The sequence below is a fragment of the Sinohyriopsis cumingii genome, chromosome 13 (assembly GCF_028554795.1).
Source record: "Sinohyriopsis cumingii isolate HCF-2022 chromosome 13, ASM2855479v2, whole genome shotgun sequence".
In the NCBI taxonomy this organism is placed as follows: Eukaryota; Metazoa; Mollusca; class Bivalvia; order Unionida; family Unionidae; genus Sinohyriopsis; species Sinohyriopsis cumingii.
The window spans coordinates 41,369,167-41,395,768 of NC_142973.1; the positions used below are offsets into that span (position 1 = coordinate 41,369,167).

The 26,602-nt window shown below is 36.3% G+C and overlaps 1 protein-coding gene across 2 annotated transcripts in view; it reads left to right on the forward strand.

Moving 5' to 3' along the window:
* Positions 1-237: 237 nt before the first annotated feature.
* The window catches only part of LOC149785280 (rho GTPase-activating protein 5-like), a 188,509-nt gene continuing 162,144 nt past the window's right edge, over positions 238-26,602 (forward strand). For both annotated transcript variants that reach the window (XM_089979150.1, XM_089979151.1), the window contains exon 1: positions 238-349. The gene's annotated coding sequence lies outside the window, so the exon portion shown is untranslated. The remainder of the gene's footprint in view (positions 350-26,602) is intronic.

The following is a 26,602-nucleotide window of genomic DNA, read 5'->3' on the forward strand; positions in this document are numbered from 1 at the left end:
TGAGTCACCGTTATTCATCCATGCAGGGGACTCGTATGTACATCGCAAATGAAAAAGAAAACTGATCAAACAACTATTTCCAAATAATTTTACGATATGCAACACAATCTTCAAATTAATTAGTCGCCATAAAATTCATGGATAAAATCCCAACATAAATTTTTGACGGGTTTCCTAGACATTTCAATCAGAAGGATTTTCTGCTTCCGCTTCCATTATGTAACGATAACAGTGAACCAATCGCTATTTGGCTGACTGCAATTCAATATGGCGAATAGATTTTTGCTAATTTCTGGAAGGATGCTCGACTTGCCCAAAAAATAGTAATTTCACCAACTAGATGTACAAGGTAAAAATTTTTTTGAGTTTATGCAGCATAGATATGACTCAGTCGCAGGATTTATTCGTCAGAATCAACATAAGTGAGCTTCAAGTTTAAAATCTAGGGTGGTTATTCTCGGGTATGGTCGCTTGATCATGATGCTGAGTTTTTTTGCTTGATGAAAATATTTGTTTTTGCGATGTGCATTGTTAAAAAACAGTCGAATATTTTTTTACAGTTTATGTGAATCGTAATTTGGAAGCACCATAACTTGTTTAATGCTGCGTTTGTGTAATTTATGACTGTTCCAGCGAAAACGAACAGGGTGGGAGGGGGATAAATACGACTAATCAATAAAACTCGCCAGTTTTCATTTTTGAATATTTTAAAGTCAGAGATCAGTATAAATTAAATATAACTGGCATCTGTAATATGTAGATACTATTTTCTCTTTCTACGTTAATACCAGATATAATTCATCGTGTGGTACCAAAAAGTTTCATTTTCACGAGAGGCGAAGCCACTAGTTAAAATATATCGTTTTTGGTACCACAAAATAAAATTTATCCAGTACTTACGCAGGAAAAGAAAATATGCCTTTTATTATATACCAAACTTGCTTAAGAACCGAAGCCTAAAAATTAAACTAACTGAACACTGCAATCCCATTTCGTAAATTCGCCCCACTTTCATTGGCTGATATAAATATCAGTAACTTGGTAGAGCAGTATTATTGGGATGGCATAATCTGTTGTAGTAAAATACTCTTGTGACATTATGTAAACTGTTGAATCAGATCTTAACACAAGGCAAGTCTGATTCAGCAATGCATGACAGTGAGTTTATTACTCGTCATTTAAGTAAGGGGAAATTTCACAGACATGAATGGCATTGATTCATACGTCATCAGCATATTTTCGTGTCTGAAATTTTATGCAGTTTCTAGTTATTTGATGTATAATACGGAGTGCACATATTTGTTGCTGTGATTGCTATGGTGGCCTAGTGGTTAGAATGTCCGCTTTGGATGCAGGAGGTCATGGGTTCGAATTCCCGGCAGAGTCATACCAAAGACTTACAAAATGGTACTAACAGCTGCCTTGCTTGGTGCTCAGTTTTAAGAGGTTAGTGTTAGGACTGGTTGGCCTGGTGTCAGGATAATGTGACTGGGTGGGACATCATGCTACATGACTGTGGCATGATCCCCCAGTGCTAGACATCACTATAAACTGTCACACTGCAGACATCGTAGCAATATGACTGAAAAATTGTTAAAGCTACATTAAAAATCCTAATCACACACACACACACATTTGTTGCTGCAGGTATAACTTCTGTAGGCATACACAATCAGGCATCACATGACATGAAGGGAAATCTTGTATTGCTGTGATGCCACTTGTTTAAATATCATATTTGTTTACCAGATGATGAAATATATAGGATGTTAAAGTAGTAAAAGAAAGTATTCTCTATTTATAAGGAAACAATTAATAGAAAATGCCCTTTGACATAGTCCTATAATGCAAGACCTTGGCCCTAATATTTATGTTTTGGGTGTCAGGGTTTTACTTCCCAAATAATGGCACTGTGTAGTGTGTTCCAATGTTGATTAACATCAGAACGATAGGTAAACTTTTAACTCTTTAACTTCTGCAAGTACTTGCTGCCCTGGCTACTAAGCCTGATTAGCAGCCTGCCTTCTAGCAGCAGTTTGTAGGCTGAACCCCAGAGCATCATAATAGCTGCATGAGTGAGAACTGCTTGAGTTATTTACATGCTGTCTACATTTTCTGTGTCAATTTTGTCCCATGCAAACTATGTAATTTAATGAAAAATAAAATTTTAAACACTTACCAATGTTTTGTGCCACTCATTTCCACCACCAAGTACATATAATCCACAGGAATCAATGTTTATATTCACATATTTATAATAAAAAATATATCTCAATATATGTGTTTAAAATGTATATTAGATTACTTTTCTCACTACTATTTTGCACACAAATATGTCCACTAATTTACTGCAGATTTGGTAATTTTTTATGATACTGCATGAAGCACGTAAAAATAAATCTATCTCCCTTGCATTTTCTTCTAAAATAAATGCTGGCCCTGAAACTGCTGTAAAGTTGTCCACATTTACCGGTCTCACATGTTCCAGCCAGATTTGATTGTCTCGCGTTTCAGATAAATCTGAAATGTCAGGTGTCGAAACAGGACTTATACTAATGTCAAATCCTTCATCTTGAATCTGGTTAAAATCAATATCATCACTTTGAAATCCTTCAAAACTTCCATCAGAATCGTTATCGGAATACATGAATGTTGCCATTTTGTTTTACTGTCACCATTGACCTCGTTTTCAATAGAATTTCCCGCTTATATGCTGCAAAACTACTAATAGAATACGTTCATCATTTTATGTAAGGACTATTTTCATTGGCTTAATATTATAAAAGAGAACAGATGTTTGTAATTTCATCCAATACAAAGCTTTAATATGAAACGTGTATATGCGTATCTGGGGTTTCCCATCCCTTGGCCGGAAACGAATGTATGAGCCAGCTGGGGCAGAGAGAGTATTATTAGCAGCTTGTATATGTGTCTCTGGGGTTACAAGGCTATTTTTATGGTTGCATATATGCGTTAGCAGAAGGTAAAGAGTTAATGAATATCTTAAAAACTTGGTAGCCCATAGTGGAGCTTTTCTACAAATTAAAGTTATAATGTTTTAGTCAAACTTTACTTAATCTGATGTCTTTTTCCTAATAAATTCAAATTCCCAGACCAGCAAATGGACATATTTTCAAGTTCTGTTGGCTTACATTTCAGTTGTCTGGAATGCAATAGAAGCTCGGAAACACTGATATCGGTTAAAAGGATGATAAGAAACTTGAACGAAACGAAGCTATCTGAACACTTTCTTCAATGTTAGTATATTTTTTATCTGTTTCATTAAAGAAGTATACTTCAGATTAACCCGATTTAGCATTCCCAGCTTCTAACAAGAGATCTCCCTTCCATTTTCATCCAAATGAAATGTTGGCCATGAATCTGCTGTAAAGTCATCAACATGTACTGGCCCCATGTGTTCAGACCTGGTCAACATGTGTTTCATCCTCAGATTCAGATAAATCTTGTGCAGAAACAGGACTTATGCTAGTGTCCGATCCTTCATCTTGAATCTGATCATTAAATTTAATGTCATTTGCAATGTCATCACTTTCAGATCTTCAAAACATGCATCAGAATCATCATAATATACATGAAGGTTGCCACTTTGATTACTTTCTACATTTGGTTTTGTTTTCAGGGATACAGATCTTCCTCAATGCAACACGGTCTCGGTCCATAACTGTCAACTGTGATATCTGAAATAGACACATTTGTTCACAAAAAAAGTAATAATCGATATGGAATTAACAATATTCACTCAGATGATGTGTATTCCCTACTGGAAGCAAAGCATGTTATAGCAGAAGAGAACATTAATAGTTCTTATTCTTGGCATAAGCATGATATGTGAGCTGGTATTGTTGTGATGCACATTGCAGAACCATTCAAAAACATCATTTAAATCTTGGTACATACATAATTCTCTTTCCATTTGCTCCATTTTCCCACTGCTGCTGGATAATCTCCTTATCCGTTATGACGTTATTTGAGTCCTTTCAACATAAAATTGTTTTATTTGAGTCTTTTCTACATTAAATTGTTTGGCAAGTCCCCCCTCCCCACCTCACCTGATGTAATTGAGTAGAATAACCGGATTTCATATAAAATAATACATCTCCATTTACATGGTGACATGTTAATGTTTGGTAATTTATTCAGATGTTGCTAACTGTATGAGATTTAACTATGCAGACAAATTTTTTGTCAAGTGGACGAAATGCCTTCATAAAGGATGCGATAAAAGTGTTGTCACATGATTTTTTGGTCTTTGTCTGGTACCCTGATTTGTTCATGGTTAATTTCTGTGTGTGTGTTTTAATGCACAAAATCTATTTTTAGCCTATGCTGACCCTATTATGATCTTTACAATTACATCCAGTTGTATGCCTGATCATCAAAGAGAAGAAGTCGACATAAAATTGTTGAGCCCATTTCCTGTAAGCGCCGGCTTTCATAGACAATGATATAATATTAATCTTAATGTTACATGTACTTAAGTCAACACTTCTTTCACTAACAGAAACTTTACATTGGGAGACATGTATCGACGATAGAGATAATCTGATTACTTACATTATGTCATGATATGAATTAATTATTGGTTCTTAATACATTTTAAAAAAAAATGGTCACTCATGAGGGGGACATTTTCCATTTTTATACTAATATGCTGGCCGCTGGTCATGTTAGAAGGGTGGCCGTTCTTGAGGGGTACTTTTGAATACAAACTTGTCGGTGCCAAGGGAATCTGGCTGTAAGAAGCGGGTGGCTGGTGGTGGTGGTGGTGGGCATTCAAGAGGGTGACCACTATGTCAGTGCAATATTAGTTATACAGAGCTTATTAAAAGTTAACATTTTCAATTTTGTTAAGATTAAAAGTAAAATCAGCTGAACAAATTTAGTTGGAGGAGGGGCAGATATTTTGTTATCAAAATCACTTTTGTCTGATATTATTTTCTTCATGATAATAAATGTTTACATTGTCTTTTTGAGACTCTTAGAATTATTGTAGAGGTGTGCTACTGTATGTAATCGTTGATTACACTTTGGTTGAATTTGCTTGGAGTTGTTATGTGCTAATCTACACCTTTCTTCCAAATCCAGGTTGTCACTCTTTGCATCTCCAATACTTCTGTATTTATATCCTTGCTTTATACAATTATTTTTTTAAACATAGATTTCTTTTGGCATTTATCATACATCTTCCCAATGGCTGGGTTTGTCAGCAGAAGATTTCTTATGATCTCTGATTGTAAATTGAAATTGCAGATTTGGCCTTTAACATAGCCACCACAGCGATACTTTTTCCATAGCGACATGCACTGAAAATAGATGCAAAATGATATATGGTAATAATCTTCAACAGTCATCGATATCTTGTCTTTTTATTCTTTAAATTGAGAATTCATCTGAGATAGCTGTCATAGGCACTAGCGCTCATTTTGGTCAGTAAAGAAGAACAAAATATTGACAACACCCACTCACCTTATTCGTGAAGAGATTTTCCTTGTACCAGGAAATTGCACAATTTCTTCTGTTTTGAAGGTAACACCATAATGTCTTCCAAGTGAGACATGAAACTGGTAATAAGATGCTTCTAAAGCATTCAGGCAATGCAGAAGCAAGGGCATGGTGGCCAAGGTAAGTTCAGCACCTGATAAAATGGACCAGCCTGAAATGGCTTCAAAACTTAAATTACTGTCTCAGATAACGAAAAAGTAGCTTGCTTGAAAGTATTTTATCTTGTCAGCGATAAGAATGGCAAATAAATAGGTGCTAAGTCTGTGTCTGTATTCTACGTAATTGTAATTCAATAAATATGTCAGCATTCATAACAGATACCACCTACCAATGACAGAGACTGCCTAAAAATGGAAAGATTATCAAGTTGTATGTGTATCGGTAATGTAACATATCATAGGCTATGTATTATAAATCATATCAATATGTGGCACAGGTGTATGATTTCACCCTAGATGTAGGCCGTCCACCTCAGGGTAATTGGTCCCCTATGCCCGCTTCAGCTGCTGGATTCTGTACCAGCTGGGGCTTGTATTCTCCCATCACCTTGTCAAGTAGTTTTGGGTCAGAAGGCTGGAGACATATCATCATTCAAGAAATATGAGCAGTTTTGTCTTCATCAAGGAACTTGCAGAACAAATAGAGCCCCTACTCACAGTGATGAACAAGTGCAGGAAATGGCCCAAAGTGTTCTTTTGTCACTTCCACTGTAGGATAAAGTGATGTTCTAGATGATGATGCTTTATCTGTGCCTGATGACTCCAATGAGTTTGAGGCTGAAACAGCTCAAGTGCCACCATCTGCGGACGCATCAACTCCTCTCATTTGGATGAGGAGGAAGATATCTGGTCCCTTTATACGACAGTAAATGAGGCTTACCAGATCTTGTGGACTGGTGCACAGCCCAAAAAGATCTTTTCCATTTTGGAAAAAATCTCCAGGACTCAAACACCAATAGATCTCTAGCTTCTTTCTCATTTATCTATGATTGAGAAATATCACCAGTTTTCATAAGGCCAAGTCATCACTGGACAGTGTAGAGGGTGGTAATTTTCTCCCTCTACCTTGAGATCTATGGTCTCAGCCTCACTCTACCAGGTTCATTGATTGAAGTAGCCTATTACACCTCCCCAGTTGGATTCCACTATGTACCAAGTGGATATTTCAACTGGACCCTCAGTACAGCTCATCCATTAAATCATTTGAAGCAGAAAGTCTGGCTTCTGGTCACTATTGTTTCCTATGATGACCTCTTCTCAGCTACTTTGTTTAGTCTGCTGAATTTGGCTGCTCTTGAGCCCAGCTGCGTTATGGCATTTGCTATAAGCAGTGATGAAGTCCCTGCATTCACTTTCATTTGAAATGGCTTTATTAGTGGAACTTAGCATATCCATCATGATGCTGCACTGGACTTCTCAAAGGTCTTACTTAACCATAGTAATGACCTGAGGGCTTCTTTTTGAAAGCTGAGTCCCTCTTAGGATGACTCCTTCTTGCTGTGACTTTACAGGATTAGAAGGATCATCAACATCCATCCTTCACATCCACTCCTGACCCATCACAATAGGCCAGGAAGTGTACCAATGCAAATCATGCCAAGGGGCCACCCACTGATATTCTTAAACAGATGCAGCCACAGTCTAATGTGCAACATCAAATGAGACAATCTCATCATCAGTCAGATTCGCTGCTTGGAAATTACACTGGACAACAAATTTTTACAAAAGTCATGTTACTGAAATACAATTAGTCAATTCTTATCAATTTTTATGTGCTGAACACGAATATGACAGTCAAATTGCAAAATTGGCTCTAGTTTTTTTGTAATCTGCAAGAAATTAATGTTTACATAACGAAATGCATTCCAATAGTAAAAGGTCAACTGTAATAGCCTACCTATAAAAAATCAAGTCATTGACTACATCTTAGATTTCTTCGCCTGTCTCTTGTACAGCTGTTCGGGAGCATCTCTGAGGAGTGTCCAGCAGTAGTCAGCCAGCATTGTAGTGGACCATTTTCCCTGGTATCTTTGTTCCATTGTTGCGATATCTTGATGAAAACGTTCGCCGTGTTCATCACTAACAATACCACAGTTGCTAGGAAAGAAATCCAAATGGGAATGAAGGAAGTGAATCTTTAGAGACATATTGCAGCCAAGTTTCTTATACTTCATCAACATGTCTTCTACTAGTTCCTTATAGTTTTCTGCCCTAACATTTCCGAGGAAGTTTGTAGAAACTAGGCGAAAAGCATTCCATGCTTGTTTCGCGTCACCTTCCAGCAAGTTGTTGAACCGGTCATCTTTGAAAAGCTCTCGAATCTGAGGACCCACAAAAACTCCCTCTTTAATCTTTGCTTCGCTGAGTCGAGGGAATTTTTCATGCAGGTATCGGAATGCTGGCAAAGTCCGGTCAATGGCTTTCACGAAGTTCTTCATCAAACCTAGTTTGATGTGAAGGGGTGGTAGCAAGATTTTCTGAGCCTCAACCAGAGCTGGGTGTTGGATATTCTTCTCTCCAATGGCTACATTCTGCCTGTGAGTCCATTCCTTCCTCATGTAGTGCATTTCCCTTGCTCGGCTATCCCACTCGCATAAGAAACACATGTATTTTGTATATCCTTGCTGCAGTCCCATTAAAAGGGCAACTACCTTCAAATCACCACAGAGGTGCCAGCTGTACTTGTTATACTCAATGGAATTCAGTAGCTGCCTTAAGTTATCGTATGTCTCTTTCATGTGGACAGCATACGCTACTGGAATAGATGGAAGAATGTTTCCATTGTGCAAAAGCACAGCCTTGAGACTCAGTTTCGAAGAGTCCACAAATAGTCTCCATTCTTGTGGGTCATGAGTGATTTTTAAAGCATTCATGAGGCCCTCAATATCGGAACAGAATATCAGATTACTTTCCTTTCTGAAGAAAGGCTCCAATTGCTGGTGGCGCTTTCGATATGCAGTAATTGTGACATCTTCTTCTAGAAGATTCCATTGTTGGAGTCTTGATCCTAGCAATTCTGCCTTGTTCTTTGATAAGTCCAAATCACGAATCAGGTCATTTAGTTCTTCCTGTGTTATTCTGTGTGGGGTTGATGATGCACCACAGTGAAAATCTGGATCACTGCATGCTGATGGACCAGGAGAAGAACAGGTCGACTCACCTTTGTCTTCGTCAGATGAATCAAGAGAATATTCTGCTGGAGGTTCTGGAATAGGAAGTCCCTCACCATGTGGAACTGGTCTCAATGCAGACGGAATGTTTGGGTAGACTATTCTCGACTTCTTTCGCTTCGTTATTCCGCCGGAAAGAGGAGGAACCAAGCAGAAGTAACAGTCATTTAGGTGGTTGCTTGGCTCTCTCCACACCATTGGGACTGCAAACGGCATTGATGACCTTTTGCAATTCAACCACTGTGAAAGCTGTGTTGTACATGTAGCACAGCATATATGCGGAGCCCAAGGCTTGTCTTGGTCACCAACCTTGCATCCGAAGTAAAGATGATATGCCTTCTTCACTTGAAAATTGATACTTTTCTTCTGGTTGGCAAATGTCACTTCCCCACAAATATAGCAAAAATTGTCCGCGGTATTAACACACTTTCGAGGCATTACTGTTCTTTATTGTACGTAAATGGATAAAATAATAAGTTTTATGTAACAGTAGCTTGAACTGCCTCGCACAACGTCTAAAATATTTTAAATGCTGAACCTATCTGATTGGGCTTTATATAGTACACTGCTTACGTCAGCTTCAGCAGCCGCCTGGCATTAGTATAATAGGCCTACACATGTATAGTACACTGCTGACGTCAACTTACTTCAGCAGCCGCATGGCATTAGTATTGCATTGCATCAGAAAATGATGCAATCAACTGTGGATGATGTGAGCATGATGGTATTATGCAATGTTACATCATTATTCCGAATGTTGCTGCAGTCCTACTGGAGAAATTTACACAGTGAAACATAGAAAATGAGGTATATGAATATCTTCAAAACGAGAGCCAATACAAATTTTTCACGGTTATATTCGTGTTCGGCACACCAAAATACTACAGATTAGGGCCTTTTCAAGTCAGTAATGATTTCACTGTTGACCAGTGTTATTAAAGTGTCACTAAAAAAACGTTCTCTAACCCACCTCCCTTTCCGAAGGATTGGGGGTGGGGCAGTCTTAAGGACTTGTACCCTCTCCTGCCATGCATTCTTCTCCCATATCTCCCCATAGGTGTTTGTTGTAGCCTTTCCTTGGAGGCTTGGTCAAATATCACAGACAGTGAATGGGTCCTTTCTATTGTGAGTGAGAGTTACTGACTTTTCAGTTTGGAAACAACTCCTTTTATCAAGCACCCCCATACTTAAAATCTTTTGACAATAAGGAAAGAGGTGCACACCCTTTTTTAGAAAGGGACAGTCCAGAGGGTCTTGAATGATTGTTCTCGTGCATTCTCCTCCTGAATATTCCTGGTCACCAGGAAAAAGGGAGAATAACGTGTCATTGATCTCTCCCTGTTAAACTGGTTTCTTATGGAGTAACATTTAAAGATGGAGACCACTTCCTCAATCTGGAACACAATGTGTACGTTTGATTGTACAGTCTCCGTAGGCCTCAGAATGTCTGTTTTGCCTGATATTTCCTCCACATCAAAATACTTCTGATTTTGCTTTGACCAGGAAGTTTTCATTTCCGGATTTTGTCATTCATAATTGCATCTAAACCCAGAGTATTCACTGAAGTTATGAGAATGATACCTCCTTAGTCTCTTAGTCAACCTTGAAAAGTTAGAGGGTTTATTAAATCTCGGGAAATCATTTATATGGGAATGAATATCCTCACAAATCAGAACATAGTCTGGGTCCCATGTGATCACACATTGAATCCTGGTACTTCTGGTCTAATTGTCATCTCTGTCAAAGATGACTGTTGCATATTAATATTGGCATGTGTGATGTGCATTAGTGGACTGTGTTTTGCTGACAATTCTCCACTCTGTGGAAGGATGTATTCATAGGCTCTTCCCTAAATGGTCAGTGATATCAAAATAGTGTCTTCACCAGAAGGCTACCTATGGTACCAGGTTGGTCCTAGATGAAAAATGATGCTGATCTAACATCCATCCATCTTTGAATTCTTATCTATACTCCTACTTAATTGATTCATCAGCATGGAGTTGTCACCAAAGATTTCTTATAATATCTTGTCCATAGGTCAAAGTCAGTGATTGAATAAAGACAAGTGGATTTTGGATAAAACAAATTAAGCTAGCAAACTCGGAGGACCATTAACAATAGAGCTGGTCTATATTGCACCAGTTAGGATATGCTGGTTAATTGGTTAATCATCAGTCATATTTGGAAACCCTTTCACCCCAGATCACCTCCACAGAGAGAAGAGAAAAGGTACTGTGAACTTCAAGGCCAAGAATTTTGGATTATCAGTTAAAACTTGTGCTTCACAATAATTTTATTTTAACAAATTCATAGTTCAAAAGCAGCATTTAAATCCACTGATGAAAAAATTCCTACTGGGCTGGCATAAAATATATGACATAAGAAGGTCCTTTCCCGTTTTTGTCTGTATTGACTTTGTTTTGCATCTAGCGATATTGAGTTGCATGTCATGTTACATATGTGCCCCAAACATGTACACGCTTACATGTTGTAATTGGGTGAAGATCTCATCCTTGAATGTGGACAGGTAAGTACTGTCACCCATGTATACTTAAAAGGTATACAGAAGGAAAGAGATCATAGACTATTAACACCAGATAACCTTTGTCAAAAGAAGAGAGATTTGCATTGGAGTTATAAAAGAAAGAAAAAAAGACAATAAATTAACCAATCCTGCATTAGGAAGAATTGAACTTGATAATGCAGTCAACTAAAACACTTGATGACTCAATGACACTTCAGTCTTTTCATTCATAAATTTGACAGAATATCTGCTGGGGGTGTAATTTATTCTTTCCTATATGCATTGAGGGAAGGAAAAAAGTGTATTTATCTGATAATGCATAGTTTATGCATATTTTGTGAGGAAAAGACATGGTATTCTCATGGTATATAATGTACATTATGAAGAAAAAATGTGCACACACACACACACACACACACACACCAGGGTTCCTGTGCCCTCCTGATTTTTAAGGAGGTCCTGGAATTTGAATTCATTGAAAAAACATGCTGGAAACCTAATTGAAAATTTGTGTCATGAAATATGGAATTGGATATTAAAAAGCTAAACCAAAAAATTTTTTTGAGAAAATACATTATTTTTCCACTGTAATGAGTGCAGTTGTGCAACAATCATCATATTATGTTGGTAGCCATGGTTGAGTCTGGTAACTAAGAGATTTTTATATGTGTGCCCAATCATTTGTAATGTATACATGCGCAGTCTTTAATTTCCTTTTTCTGCACTGAAAGTTTCTTTATTCACATGGTTTGATTTTTATAATCTTCAGTGGCAAGACTAAATATTCTTTCATCCTAAATCTTTTTTTATTAAAATGATTTAAAATGCCAGACTATACAACATCGTTCAACGATGCATGGTTAGAAGATGTGTTTTCATGGATGGCTTTAGTGAGTAACCTTTTCTAAATTCAAAGCTTACTGTGGAATTTGTTCATAGTATATCAACTGTCCAACATGGGAAAGTCTGCCTTGACATCACATATGAAATCGGAGATGCACAAGAGAAACGTTTACAGAGCGGCAAACTGTCCTTATCAGCCAGGAGCCATAGTGATTTACCTGGCTACTTTTACTTCACAAACTGTATTCCCATTGGGGGAAGTCCCCGCCCCAACTTTGGCAACTTGCCTCCAACTTTAAATCTAATGGAAGGCCTCAAGTCTGGACCTGTACATGTAAAATATACTGAATATTTCAACTTGTCTTATTTGCCACAAGGTATACTCAGACTACAGACATCAGAAAACAATAAAGTTTACACAAACATGTAATTTATTCATTTTTTTTTTTTTCTTGAGTCAATGCCAGCAATTAAAATTAGGAGAAAATTAACTCGGCAGATGGTCACAAACACATCAGTCCACTCTGATTATTGAAGAAAACACTGATTAGAAGCTAAGTCATGCTGCACTTCAGCTCAGGCCTTACTGTCCCCTATTTTATCAAAGACATCCTGCAAAAAGTAACAGCACCTTTCCTTGTCCAGCAAACAATCCACTAGTTTTATCAGCAGTTGAAGAGTATGTCATATACATATATATTACAAGATGTGATTATTCAGTCTTTCTTCGTCTTGGACAGAGGGTTGTGCTATTCCATGTCATCAAGTCTCCAAACATAGGATTTGCTCCAGCCTGCAGCCAAGAATCTTTGAACTCCCTTTTTCTTTTCTTTTTTGTTATATTCCCATTCATAATGAAGTTTAGTTTTAGCTGTGTTGTTGACTTTTCATTCATCAGAAATTTGTTCTTATGGACAAGCAACTTTTGAAAGGTTATTTGACAAACAAATATACAAATAATTTGTGGCCTGTGACTTGAAAGGGCACTAATTCCCATTTTGTCTGAGTGATGTTTACACAAGTGCAGTTCATACTTGAGAGCGAATGCCATTGTGGCTGCCAAATCATCTGAATAATATTGAATCTTGAAAGATATTGGTCCTAAACATATTTTATTTCCATTAAAGCCTTACAATTTCTTCCTCAAACTGAGAAACCTGACCATTTATTCCATGTGAACAAATGATCTGATGTTGACTGTTGATATTCGTAGGTGAATCAAATTCAGTCAAAAGCTGCAACACAAGATTTGATGATGTCAGTTTTTAAACATAAGAAGCTAACACCACATTGTCAGATTGCCTAAGTTTGCCCTTCAGTGTATATTCCAGCGGCTCAGCCGATATTCACCCAAGTCTTAGTTTTAGCTAAGACATGCTTTTCCTCCTCAGATCTGCCTTTTTATTCTCACTCGAATCAATTTGTGCACTACATGTGAATCTTACTGTTATTAGATTAGTCACTAACGGACTTTGTTGACTGTATTGCATCACTGCTTTTGGAACACTCTGGAAAAATATTGGAATTACAAGTGACTGTTGATTGAACTAATGGATGGCACTGCTTACTTCTAAAATGAATATTTGAGCATCTTTTAAACCTAATACCTAACATCTTGATTATTTCAAAGAAAAGTTTATGTCAAATAACAATTTTTAACAAATCATTTTATTCCTTCAGTGTTGAGTTAGACTGGAACACTGGTGAAATTTATGATAAATGGCAGCATTGGGGCTTTAAGTGTTTGTTTTGTGTGTGTGTGTGTGTGTGTGTGCGCGTGTATATATATATATATATATATATATATATATATATATATATATATATAAAATATCCTGACAAAGATTGTTTAGCTCAAAACTTTGGGAAACAATATTGAATTTGTGTTGTTATAAATGTATGCATGGATTTAATATAGGCTGTTCTGTAGTATTGGAGTGTGCGTCAAGCATACATATGCAGGTGGGGATGTGTGTAAAAGAAGTATGCATGTGTACGGGGGGGGAGAGGGGTCAAATTTTGCCAGATTTTTGTGTGCGTACTAAATGGATGTCCCCTTACTGTGTCGACCTGCAATTACAACTTTGTATCATTGATTATATAAACACTTCAGATAGGTTCCAAGTTAAATGTAAACATACCGTTATGAAGAACAATATTGTAGGTTACTTGGTGCAATTTGTCTAAAGCGCTCTCTGTTACAGATCACTGCCATCTCACCTCTGTCTGCGTGGGTTCGAGTCTCAGATTCGGCCAATGTTGGTCTGTGAGAAAGCTTGCCAGTAGCTTCTCGGGGGTCAGTGGTTCTTTCCAGGGGTTTTCCCGGGTTCTTCCTCCATCATTAATACTGGCCGCCATGTATAGCATATCATGTGCTGAAAAATGGCGTTAAACCCTATAACAATAACAACAACAAAAACTTGGTGCAATTTCAGTTTCAAGGTTTTTTATCCAGCCCAATTTCTTTTTCTCTCTAACACCAGATTTCTGCATGTTTTGTCCCTTGTGCATGAAATGGGAGGGGAAGATGGAAAAAAGAAGGGATTGAAATTAAATTGTGTACCATGTTAAATTCACTTATAAAACAGGGATTATTATTACTTTTCATCATTATTTTCATACCTTACTAATGATTAATGTGTGGAAATTCATCATTGATCTATAGGAATAGACCCAACAGCACACAGTTCCAGGAATGTTTATGTATGCATATTACTGTGCCATGGGTGGATAAAAATTTGATATACCAGTAGTATTGGTATATCAAATTGCTTTATACCAACACTTTAAAAGCCATGTTATTTTTAATGTATGTGGTATATATATATATATATATATATATATATATATATATATATATATATATATATATATATATATATATGACTGATTCTAAAATCCCAGTATTTGACACACATCAGATGTAGATCAGAAGTTTTGATTAGCACTGAGTAACTGGACATTGGTCATAGTTCCTCAGTATGTTTATATAAAAATGTCTGATTTATTTATCCATTGTCAAAATCACTACTTAAGAAAATAAAAATCATTGGTCATTGGGTCATTATGTTTTCCCAGTTCTTTAAACACACATTAGTCACATACATGGAGAAAAGAAGTGCGAACACTTATCTCATGGACTTAGGGTGTAAAAACCTGAATGATTGCCCTAAGGTCTGTCTGTATTATAGACAATGTATCACTCCCTCACAACAACCACATTGCTTGTTGGAACAATTTGTCAGGACATGATACATTTTGAACACATAGGTGATACCAAGGTCAGAATGAAGAAAAAAGATGCCATCAACAACTAACTTTTATTGTCATCCTCCAAGAATTATTAGGGGACTTGATCAAATAAAGCTTCACCATCCAACGTGAATGGAAATGCCTATTAGTTAGGTGCTATATATTTTCAAGGTAGTGTGTCAGCTTGTCAATTAATAACTTTTAAAAATAGTGGAGTGGAATAAAGTGTTGTAGTGTTAGATTTTGAAGTGAAGCTTGGAGTTGAAGTTAAGAGTAATGTAACTTTGTGATACTTAAGCCAAAAATTGTCAAGGTACATGTATATAGATGCATGTACTGCAGGAGAGAAAGATAGGTACAGAGACAGACACAAAAAAAAGCAAAATGACCCAGCATCCAGACTGTTCACATGTCAAAGTAGATGGGATCAGCTGTGTCATTAACAGAAGTTTTATATATCCCAGTTAGCAGTTATGATGCAAGTGTTGCTCATCATCCCCTTTCCTCCCTCTTTATTTTCAAGTGGTTTTTGCTAGTAATCTTACTGAAATAGGTGTTGTAAATACCAGTCATGTTTTACCAACTCATTTTTTAATGGGTCACCAATGATTGAATTTAAGTAGGACTGTTTCTTATTCAAAAGGCAAAATTTATATCTAATAATTTATAATGATAGTCCCTTTACAAAGACAGTAAATGTTTTGTTTTAAATGGTGATATTGTCGATAAAATACACTGGTTGATCAGTAGCACAAAAGTGTCTAAGGTGTTTCAAGATTTATAGTACATGAAAAATTGCTTTTTGTGTCCCATTTGTTATAGGTCATTAAAAATTTTTTTTACTTCAGCAAATAATTAAGGATATCCCAAGACTTGTTGTCATTATGGTATCCCACCAAAAATAGTAAAATTACAATACTTTGTGAGTGCATTTGGGCCCATTAAGGGGGCCAATTTTCTGATCTAGAAAGACTCCTGCTATATGTCTAGTGCAAGGTTCAGGGGTGGGTCAGGGTTTTTTTTGGGGGGGGATTGCCTCTCCCCCCCAAGAGTGCAATTCAATCAAAAAGTTTCCATCAAGTAAAACAATTTCAGTTCAGATTATGCCGTGGAAAGATGTTAAATGGAACTATTCCAAAAGCACGACAAGTTGTACCAAGCAGTGTCAGCTAATTGTATAGACAGTATGAAGTGGATCCTTGAAAATGGAGAAGAATGATGCCTTATCTGTCAAATATTTGTGCTTTTTTCCAACTTACTCTATAGTATAAAATGAGTGGTAATGTTTCAGTCTTAAATTCCAGCATGTATTTATGGCTTCAAGATTGATCATAATTTGTGATATTTTTGTCAGTGTTGTGTTGTGCATATTTAACAATGCTAAGACTTAAGTGCATCTTTTCTCATTGTGACAACACGAAAAGCTGTATAAATAGAACAGAAAATATTGAATTGATGCACACTCATTTGTGTTTGCTGCTTCACAGAACAGCTTCTTCCAGAATAACTGTTGCCCCAGTTATGGCTGTTTCTTATTGCACTGGCCTTAAAATAAAGGTAAGGCAGGTTTGTTTTTACATTTTTTAAAACATTATATATATTTAATGTAATTTTTGTGATTAAAAAAAAATATTTTACCATGAGGAAGAAGTGCTAGATTTGGCAGTGAGAAACAGGCAGGGTTGGTCAACCGGAAACACTTTCTTTGGCCTAAGGTGATTCTTAAAACAGTTCATATCTTATTTATTATAGGATACATGCAGTTGCCCATTGCCTGCTCATCATGACTAAATGCAGGTGTGATATGACATGTAGATGTATTTGTTAGAATTATTAAAAACTTCATTTAATTAATGACTGTAAAGTATGGTTTGTTCTACCAATTGTTAAATGAATTAACTTCCTAAGCTTGGACAAAATTTGAGTCGTTTTTCAACGGATCTATTGTGATGGTGATGAAAATGTTATGAATTATAGGTTAATCAGTGATATGTAAGAATTGATTAGCTGAAGAATGTTTTTTTTTTTAATGTAGGTAATACATGCTATTCAGATTTGTACAGAGGATGCAGAAGATAATCAATACACTAGTTGAATTTATCATGTAATGAGTTGGTTGCTCCCAGTAGTCTTTTAGTTCTTTCCTGAGAAAGAAGAATTTGTTTGGTTGATATTTGTTATCTTCCTGTGGCTGCTGCCAATTTTTGTTGTTGTTTTAAATAGTCTTTTTAAAGTAGTTTGATTGTCAAATGTTTTGTTTTGCATAATGTAGAGAGTTGGACCAAATATTATTTGGCTAAAAATAACCAAGATAACATTATGAACATTGTTTCCATTGAGCATAGTTTGTATTTAGTAAGATAAGGGTGTGAACGCTATTCAATTTGCTACTGGTCATGCAGAGGGGGTCAAGTGGTCAAAGGTGTTTGCTTTTAAGAATCACTCTTGTCACACCTGTTCATGCGAGTCCTAGTGTCTTGTTTGACCAATGTGGACATGTCGAAATGCTTGCTGGTAGCTTCCTATGGATTGGTGGTTTCTTTTTGGTTTATTCGTCCCCCTAATATACTGGCTTCCATGTAGAGCATATCATGAGGTGAAAAATGGCATTAAACCCCACAAAACCAAACATGGTCATGCAGAGTAAGTGGCATGGAATTTTACTTGTACTGCATCAGTCTTACATGTCCTACACTATACATAATACTGAATCCAATTATGATGTGAGTTGTCCAGTATGACGAACATCTTGAAAAAGTTACATGCCCTTCCTGAGGCACCACTTGTAAATATGACCTTGTGAGTAGAATTTTCATTCCCAGACAGTTAAAATTGGTTATTTAAATATGGTATATTTTGATAGTATTTCCAGATCTTTCTGTAATTGGAATCTCATCTTCATGACTCTTCCAGTTTCTAATCCTGGATTTATACAGGTAGACTGGTCTCCAATATTGTTGGAATGAGCACTAAGCCTGATTTCCTTCTTCATATTTTATTGTGAAAAAGAAATTGAATTACATATACCCAAAATTTGAAAATTACAATTTATTTTGTTAATCAAAGACATTTAAATAACTTTTTTATCTTTATCTTTTATAATGAAATTCAGAGAACCAATTTTTTAGTTTGATTGTGTACCAAGGCAGAGGGTTTGATAGTCTAGGTTGGATGCCTTGGTTTCCATTTCCTGAGCTTGGTCTAACCAAATAAAATGCTAAAATCACAAAAAAGTGAACCCAATTCACTAACGAATTGGAGAAGGTTAATCTGTGCAGAACCAGTTTATATTATTAAAAATTGTATAAGGTTGTGATTTCTTTAAATTGTCATTTTGATCCAACTTTCAGTATTTGGATACAAATTGTTCCCACCCCATGCCAAACCCATGACAGAGACTATATAAATAGCAAACATGTCAGTATACAATAGTAATCTTTATGTGGTAAGCACAGCTTAAGAGTGCATGTGGTGTATTTGTCATCATAGCTGACTGTGTAAGGTTGTGCTGAAATATGTAGGGATAATGTAGCATGACTGTGTTTTGATCTAGGGTTGTGTGGTTGGTTTTGGTGTTTTACAGCACAGCAACACAAGTAGGCCATTTAGTGCAGTGGCAATTGGAGTAAAGTGCCTTGCCCAAGGACATGTCACAGTAGCTGTTTCAATTTACAGGGACATAGAATGGAGCTTGGACCAAAATGAATGTAATACTCCCAAGTTTGTTAGATGCTCAACTGATGGTTACAGATTATATGAATGACATTTATCTCCATCCATCCAAATTTTTTTTTGAGGCAGATTCCTTGCATAATACTATATGTATATTAAGGGTCCAACCATTTAATGTTTTGAAGGGGGATTATTTTCAACCAAGACAGTTTTTTCTTTTGTCTCAAAATAATTTTTTTCAGCTTATGCAATGGACTGAATTAGTGTCTTTTGTTTGCAAATAAGTTCAAGATACAGAAAAAAATTATAAGCTGTTGGGTGTTTTTTATTTTTATAGAAATTTGAGCCCCAGCTCCCCCAAGAAATTAAATGGTTCCTAAAAAGTATTCATCTTCCAGAGTGTTTTGTTGTAGTTAGATTCTTGTTGAACAATGATTAGGCTGATAAATCAGCCCCTTACCCATGATGATGTTGATTGGTAGTTAAGGGGCTGATATTGCCTATTCATTAAAACCTGCAAAAATCTGCTGCCAATTTTGGCTGCATTCATTGTTGTACATTTTATACACTTACAGGTATGTCTCATGGCTGTGGCGCTACCATCAGCTGAAGGGTTCTTTTGGTGACATATACATTATATATCTGGAGCAAATCCTATGTTGGTGACTTGGGGACATGAAATAGCACAACCCTCTGTCCTTTGGTCATTATGAATTTTGTGCTAGATATGGCTGTTGCCAATTACCAGTATGTGTCTGAAGTATGTGCAGGTTTGTTCTGGAAAGATTTGCATGCAGCAAAATTACACTTTTTAATGAACAGGTGACATTAGACCCACATGTCGTCCATCAGTATCAACACAGATTGGGCGGGTTGATTTATTGGAGTAAACAGTGATAGGAATATTTCTTAAATTTAAATGTACTTGTTTGTATTTTGCTTTGAAAATTTAAGGTTGATCGAAACTGTAGGGTTTTATTTAGGAGTTTGACCAAAGGAGTATATTTTGATCTATATCATCTTGACACATACAGAGTAGTATTAACATCATCAGGTCTCATTGCATGGCCTCTCATGTGTCTATTATCACATGGCAATCACTCCATATAATGATTGTTGTTGATTATATTATGTGTGCTTTCCTGTTATTACAACTGTATAAGGGACTGGCCATTTCAGTGGTGGGGTGGGGTTGATTTTCTTACAATTCAGAATATCTGTTTATTTTTACCTCACGATATTTTTTTGGACTGATATAATGGATATAATTATATTTTGTTTTGCAGGTCAGGGCAAGAATATTTTTTTTCAGGCTATTATGGCACTAGATTGTTTTTTTTTTCTTTTTTCAAAGATCCTAGACCCTATTTCCCTTCCTCACCACCTCCACATGAAAATAAATGTCAGTCCCTAAGTGTCTACAGTATATTTAATAAAACTGCCACCTAATCATGTTGTACTGTAAAACTACATCTTGCAAGAGACTTGTTAACAGATATTCGAGTTATTGCATTTTGGATATTAATGGACAGAAGATAAATGCCAACAGTTCAACAAATTTTGATCAAGGGGATGTTAACTTAAAGGATTCTCTTCATGGTCTCATTGACCATTGGTTTTGTGGCAGTTTGCCTGATTTTGTTATTTGAGCTTAGAACTTAATCTGCCTATATAGAATCCAAAACAAAAGATGTAAACTGTGCATTTATATGACAAATGCAATATATGGGTAATTTATGAACCAGTGCTATAAAAAAAACAACCGGATAGCCCGAACGACGGGGCTCCTATAGTTTCAGATCAGGCCCCTCCTGTGTTATAAATGAGGTGCTGATGATCAGGCTTGTGGAAAACTAATTTTGATCACACTGATGAAAACCTGAAATTTATTTTGAAGATGTTGAAAGATGGGTAAATTATTATTTTTATCCCCTTCTGTTGAAAGCTGTAAACTTGTGTTCAAATCAAAGCATGTGATCTGTGAATCGGGAACAGATTGTCTAGGTTACTATAACTAGTGTTCACATGGCTTAAACATGCATGTGGTTCTAAAATACCATTTTGGATATTATGTGCCGGAAAGCAGCTAGAACCAGTCTTGTGGGCACGGGAACTGTTCCTGCAACTTGTGCAATGATGGGTGGCAGCGAAATATCATTAGGGCTAGGGTTTATACATGACAAGCTATTAATTGATTACTTTATTGTTGTAATCTGGGGAATTTAGGCTGAATGCGGGATTTTTTTGAGGTATTATGGGTAACAAAGGGATCAGATGTAGTAATGTTGGTTTTTGAGTCTTTGATTAAAAATCAACTGTCCTTTGGTGGAGAACAAAAGGGACGATGATTCCAAATGATTTAGACAAGAACACTTTACTATTTCGATTGTTTAAAAAATGGTCTTGTTTAATTTCTGCTGCTTTGTTCAACATATTTGGGCTGTCCTCTGCTCATGCTTACACTGGTTAAACAAATTAAACGGCACCCATGAACAACATCAAAAGTACAAACAAATTGTATATATCAAGGTATGCTTTAAATGCAAATGAACATAACCACTAATGGTCCACTGAGTAAGAAGGACATTGAGCAATTAGTCAATTGCTGACCTCAGGACCTGGAGGAAAACTGCTTTACGGGGAAAAAAATTGAGATCCAAATAAACACATAAAGTTAATTAATTTTTTTTCATCTTGACATTTGAAGTGTAGCAATTGCAGTGTTGCATGATAAATAATAAATACGGAAGGGTCACTTTTGGGAATATGGAAATTGGGAGTTGGGGCTTGTCAAATTTGAGTACGGGCTTGTGGTTTTTTCAAGTCATCAGCCCTTATTCTGTGTCTTCAAAAATCTTCTTTGAGCAATGAACAGATATGAATATATAAGATCAATAGTTTTTCTGCATTTGTAATATCATGCCATCAGTCAAATGTACTTTTATTTAAATTACAGTGTACCTTGTACAAAATTATTCATTCTTACATTTTTGCTGGCAGAAACTATGAGTATATACCACCCAAGAAAATCTGAAAAAATTTTATGGAGGTTTTTTTTTTTGTTATAGGGTTTAACGCCATTTTTCAGCACAAGATAGGCTATACATGGCGGCCAGTATTAATGGTGGAGGAAAAACCCGGGAAAACCCCGGAAAGAACCACCGACCCACGAGAAGCTACCGGCAAGCTTTCTCACATATCCACATTTGCCCAGCCCGAGACTCGAACCCACGCAGACAGAGGTGAGATGGCAGTGATCCGTAACGGAGAGCGCTTTAGACCACTCGGGGCCTCTTTATGGAGGGGGTTTTGTACGACAAGTTCTCTGCTTGTTTTATATACTTTAACAGAATGTTAACAGTTATGTTTTATATTTTATCTGATGCTTTACTTTGTAACAATTCATTTTTTGATTTTTTGAACATTTGTTGGCACTAAAAAACCATTTTTTTTGCAGAGGTGCTAGGTGCTGTAAATGCCAATTACATACATACAGCCAATGTGGGTATGTGAGAAAGCTTGCCAGTAGCTTCTTGTGGGTTGGTGGTTCTTTCCGGGGTTTTCCTGGGTTCTTCCTCCACCATTAAAACTGGCCACCATGTATAGCCTATCATGTGCTGAAAAATGGCGTTAAACCCCACAACAGCATACATACATACATACATGCATTTAATGTTTTCGGAAAACCAGATATTTATCTTCTCATTGTAGCAGTGTGCATCTTTATGAATGGCCTCTTTACAAACTTGAACAAAACACTTTGTTTTATTGTAGAAAAAAGATCGGTTCATTTCAGTTATGTCAAGATATGCTTTTGATTATACACATATATAGAGATCATGCCTCCAGACTCAAGGTCACATGGGCCATCTTTGGGTGACCTGTTTTGGAATTGTGCCCAAACACCAAAAATATATTCTTGTATTTTCCCACTTGTTCCAGTCCTCATGGAACACAAAACATGGGATGTTAATGCTCTGCATCTTTCGACAGCTTTGGCCTTGTTTGATCTTGTTTCTAAAATGGTACAAGTTCTCAATCTGAGAATGAGATTCTTGTCAGTTCTCAAACTATGTTCTTGATTATGTCGTAAGTAGAGCCACAAGGACATTGTACTTATATCAAGAACCTTGCTCACATGTCTCATCTACACTGCAAGGACTCCCTTGGTTTCTGGTCATGGGTTCAGTTTCCCAAATTAGGTCAGTAGTTGTTCAACACCGTATTCTGATTATACAGAGGGTTGATGTTAATATTAGGAGTAATTTGGTACAGTGGTTGACAGTGCCAATGATATTGATTCTGATGTTGCTGCTGCTGCAGAAACATAACAGCCTAACACTTTCAATGCAAGCCTCTCTGTCCATGCTAGATTCTAGTTCTACTTCACTGATTGTTAAAGCTGTCATTGTTAACAACTATCTCCGAACATGATCAGTTGCTATTTACACAACAGCAGTTTGTTGAATGCAATAAGGCTTTTTCAGTTCAGTTCTGATTTGATATTTTTGCTACTGGTCCCATTTCCAAAGATTGACATAGAATGATCTTTTTTGTGGCCATTTTAGTGAAGTGGGGGAAGGGAATCTGTGCATGTACATGAAAGAATGGGTTCCATGTGCCATCTTTCCAATCATTCATCATACTTTTGTTTTCAAAGCATAAGCTCAGATCCATTCATTATATCTGATTGAAACTGTTTATACATACATGTATTGGTTGTTTTTTCCATTTGTCAATCCTTCCATCCATCATTATCCATGCTTTAATTTCTGAGCAAAAGTTGCAAAACCATGTACAGTAAGTTATCTCTATGAAATTTAAACAAATATGAAATTTGGTACATGATTATTAGATTAGAGGTGTAGATGTCTTTTTCAGTTTTATTGTTTTCCAAATCTGTAATTTTCTTTGATCTCATATTTAAAAAAATTATCTTCACATTGTTGGACCTTAAATGTTAATTAGCCCTATATAGCTAGTAATGTGCTGACATGCCATTAAACCTTATGCATACACACATACCTATGTTCATTCATCCAGACATCCTTCTTAATTTTGTTTCTGGGGCAATATTCCTTTACCTCATGCAAGCGTCTTTTGACGCCTCTACTCCATTTGCATGGCAGCGCCTTTTGATACCTGCTGTAAACATCAGTCATTTTGAGCTGGTTTTCGTAGCGCCACCTTCGGGAAAAACCCCCCTATTAGATACTACATTCATTTCTGGGAATGACAATTACGTCAGATCATGTGGTTGCTATTTATGCACTGGTCGATATCTGCTATTTAAAGTGACTGGGTCATAATCTCCACTCTCCAAAATGGTGGTCGCGGATTTCATTCAGTATGTACGAAGTTTTCACAATTATAATCACAACCATGAAAGATTCAATAACTTAGGTAAAGGCTCTGATATTGATGTAGGCAGCAATTAGTTTTTTTATAAATTATCAAATTCAGTGACTTAGTGATGTAAACACAGACAAAAACCTTGTAAATTTCGAGTATCGGAAATGGCAGCTACGGTTGGTCATGCGGCCTCACTGACAAGACGGTGAACGAGTTCTCTCTCGATTTTAAAGCACATAAAAAAATTCTTCCGTGAAAAATTACACAGCTTTAACAATCAGATTTTACTCTTAAATTTTTCCACATATAATAGATGTGTACCAAAAATGTAAAATGGTTAAAATTGCTGTTAAACATAACATACACTACATTGCTTAACAGTTCACAGGCAGGTCTATGTGTATGCTGTCGACTAGGTAACAGGTGTTCTATTTATAGCGTGCTGCACTTTGTCACTGTGCTGTATGAGGTAAAGGGTTAACTCGAAAACTGTTGAAGATAGCTTCATGAAATTTTATGTAGTAGAGTAATGGTGTTGATGTGCCATTTGCTGTTGAAATTTTTTTATATTTTGGTCAATCTGTCCATGTATCAATCCCATTCACACTTTGTTTCTGGAGCAGAGCTCCTAACAGTCTGTCCATGTATCAATCCATTGTTCACACTTTGTTTCTGGAGCAGAGCTCCTAACAATCTGTTCATGTATCAATCCACCATTCACACTTTGTTTTTGGAGCAGAGCTCCTAACAATCTGTCCATGTATCAATCCATTGTTCACACTTTGTTTTTGGAGCAGAGCTCCTATCAATTCAAACAGTAGCACCACACCTCCAGTTCTTGAATTAAAATGCAAGTGAAAATAAGTTGTCCATAAACCATCAAAGTTTAAATTCATGAAAATGTATGAATTCACAGTATTTCAGTCATTTACATCATTGATGCTCTTGCATTTATTTATGCACTGTATTTAAGTTTTGGGACACTGTTAAAATTGGGACAGTGTTATTTTCCCCATTTTTTTCTCCATGATCTATATGTGTTAAAGTTGGGACTTGATAGCTCCACTGGTAATGGTCCATATGAATTTACAGGGTGGCTGTTGTGTAGTTCTGTGACTTAGCATGTAGTAGAATGATTGTCATAAAACATAACACACAAATTCATCCCCAAGGCCTAGTTGGTCCTAAATGAAAATGGTGCCGATCTGAGATCTAATATTGCTTACACAAAAAATTGTATAATTTCTCCTGAATGGATGGAAATGTCAGCATGGTGTTTTCACTAAATGACAAGTCTTGATGTTTAGTTGCTTCTAAAAAAAAATTGTCTATCAGAAATCCAGTATAGCTGTCATGGTAGCCATCTTGAAACTTTGGTTATCATTATTCTTGAATGGATGGTTATATCTCTGTGGAGTTTTCACTAAATGACTTAAGAGATACCATTTTGGTACTAGATGAAACGGTGCCAGTCATAGCTGCCAAATCTTGTTATTGCTACTGCTGCAAGAAGAATGTCGAAGGCTACATATGGTTTTCACCAAAAGTCGGCTTATAATATCTGGTTGACCCTAAATGAAAATATGTACAATTTTAGCAGACATGTTTTTCCATCTTGAAAATTGTGTTATGGCTCATTCTTTTAAATGGATTGCTGTAGTTACATGGGATATCACTAGTTGCTCCTTAATGTGAAATGTGCCGATCCATCATTTAATATGGCTACCAAAACCATCTTAAAAATCTTGTGGTTGCTTCTCCTTAATAGATGTTCATATTAATGTTGTAGTTTTACCAAAATTTTTAAATGTGTACATGGTTTACACTAACTGAAATGATACCATTGAATTGAAATGATTAGAAACTCAAACTTTTCCCTCTAACTGTGCATAATGAACACATGAAAGCTATTATAATATGCATGCTATACTCTCACTTAAGCTGTGACTGTTTAATTTGCTCTATGTCTTTAACCTCATAGTAGGATCAGTTTGCAATTTGAAAATATATGACAATATCAGTAAACATTCCACAGATTGTCTTGATATTGCTTTACTTTTTTTTGTATTTAGATAATGAAATATTTGATAATGCTATCGGGCTTAGTGCCTGGACATGTACATGGGGTGTTTTTGTAGCTTTTGTAGTATCTATAATGACTTTAAAAAAATGTACAGTGGATTGCAAACTTCAAAGTGTTTTTATTAAAATAAATGTTACTTAAAGTTGCTAATTAAAGGTTCTGTTGACTAACCTGTTCTACAAAG